We start from the raw sequence: 2056 nt of genomic DNA, 5'->3' as shown, positions 1-2056 counted from the left end.
TCAAGGAGGACAACGCACGCTGGCCGGCATGGTAAGTTACCAGCTACATTTCAGCTTCGGTGCTCCAACCACTGCTCCTCAGGTCCAGGGACCTACTGCTATAGCCTATAGGCCATAGCAGAAGGTCGTGATCCGTGACCGGAGGAGCGGTGGATGGAGCACTGTGAGGCAGTACACAGACATACAGCCTCCAGCCATACACTGTATATGGCTGAAGGCTGTATGTCTGTGGGGGAACTATACTGCACCTAATGTGGGGGAACTAAAACTTAATGTGGGGGAACTGCAACCTAATTTGGGGGAACTGCAACCTTATGTGGGGGAATTAAAACCTAATGTGGGGGAACTACAACCTAATGTGGGGGAATATACTGCCAACCTAATGTGGGGGAACATACTGCCAACCTAATGTGGGGGAACTATACTGCCTACCTAATGTGGGGGAACTACAACCTAATGTGGGGGAACTATACTGCCAACCTAATGTTGGGGAACTATACTGCCAACCTAATGTGGGGGAACTACAACCTAATGTGGGGGAACTACAACCTAATGTGGGGGAACATACTGCCTACCTAAGTAGTTTTTTCTAAACTTAAACCTCAGTATTCTGATTTAATTGCTGTGCTGGAACTTTGAGGGGGAAAAAGTTGTCGTGCATTACGGTTTGGGCACTCTGGCTCAAAAAGGTTCGCCATCACTGATCTAACCCAACCATAATCAGATCTCAAACCGAACCTAGATGCATTGCTAAAGACAATATGGTTCCAGAAAATAACAGTCTGGGGGACCTTTTCTGCATGGATGAAAAAATAAAACAAGAGATCAGAAGGTAGCACCTCATTTATTACCCTTGGTAATGTGGGGACCCTGGTGATCAAAAGATGCAGAGTCAGCAGTCAAGATGGCCTCTCACCTGCTATAGGTAAAGTATGTGCCTATCACCCCTGTGCAGGGGTGCCAAATATCATGGAGAAACCTGCTTAGCCCTGGATGTCACTGGATAGGGGCTGCCCCTTCTGGAAGAATTATTTTAATAAACAAGTGCTACAAGTACTTGAACAATATCCAAATATTTGGGATCTTCTTTAACAGATAAAAAGCGCCTGAACAAGAACTTGTTTACTTCCTAACTTCACTGATTTTGTGTATGGAGGCAGAGATGTAGCTGTTAGCTCCGTGCTCTTAGGCTCCTTTACCAGCTCAAATCAGCACCATGTCTTGATGGGCTATTACCCAATCATCCTCTTATACTTCACTGCATTTTGTGGTGCTAGTGGGGTATACAAGAAGAAAGGCGACAACTTTAAAACTTACCTCTTTTTTTTTCTACAAACTGCATGCTACATGGTGACAACAGATGCATGAAGAAGCAGCTTCCTCTGTGGCACAATCTCCTTGGCCGGTAAGTCTTACATCTTTACCAACTCCCTGGAAGTATCTACTTTCAGGCACAGTAAGTACATCACAAGGTACTCTATCTTCTGCATTTGCGCAGCCTGCCTTCTCCCCGGCTCGATCAGATAGTCCACATGCACACGGAGGGACTCATAGCAGAACATACTCTACACTTGTTATTAGCTGATTTGCGCTCATCCCTACAACAGGACATTTACTGTGCCCTGCAAAAGGTTAACAAAGATATCTCCGATCCTAGGGGACCATACAGATCACTTATAAGCTCTCTGAGGCGCATAATAGTCATTAGAGGATCTAGTTAATCTACTTCAGCTAAAAGTTGCAAACCTCGAAGACCATTCATGCCACAACAATGTGTGGTTTCTCAGAATCCCAGAAACTATTAAACCTGAACAATTGCTGGAATACCTGACAGTTTTTTTGGGTTCTCTTGCCAGGTACGCCACAGTTAGATCTTACTATAGATCGTGCACATTGCGTTCCCAAAACCAAGAATCTACTTTCCACCTCTCCAAGGGATGTTATTGCACAACCTCACTATAAGGTGATGTTCACTGACCGTTCTATAGAGGATATGCCTGACCCCTTCAAGATCTATAAGTGTTTGCTGAATTTTCAGCCATCACACTGGTTATCC

The sequence above is a fragment of the Hyla sarda genome, chromosome 8 (assembly GCF_029499605.1).
Source record: "Hyla sarda isolate aHylSar1 chromosome 8, aHylSar1.hap1, whole genome shotgun sequence".
Lineage (NCBI taxonomy): Eukaryota > Metazoa > Chordata > Amphibia > Anura > Hylidae > Hyla > Hyla sarda.
This window is presented reverse-complemented; position numbering follows the sequence as displayed.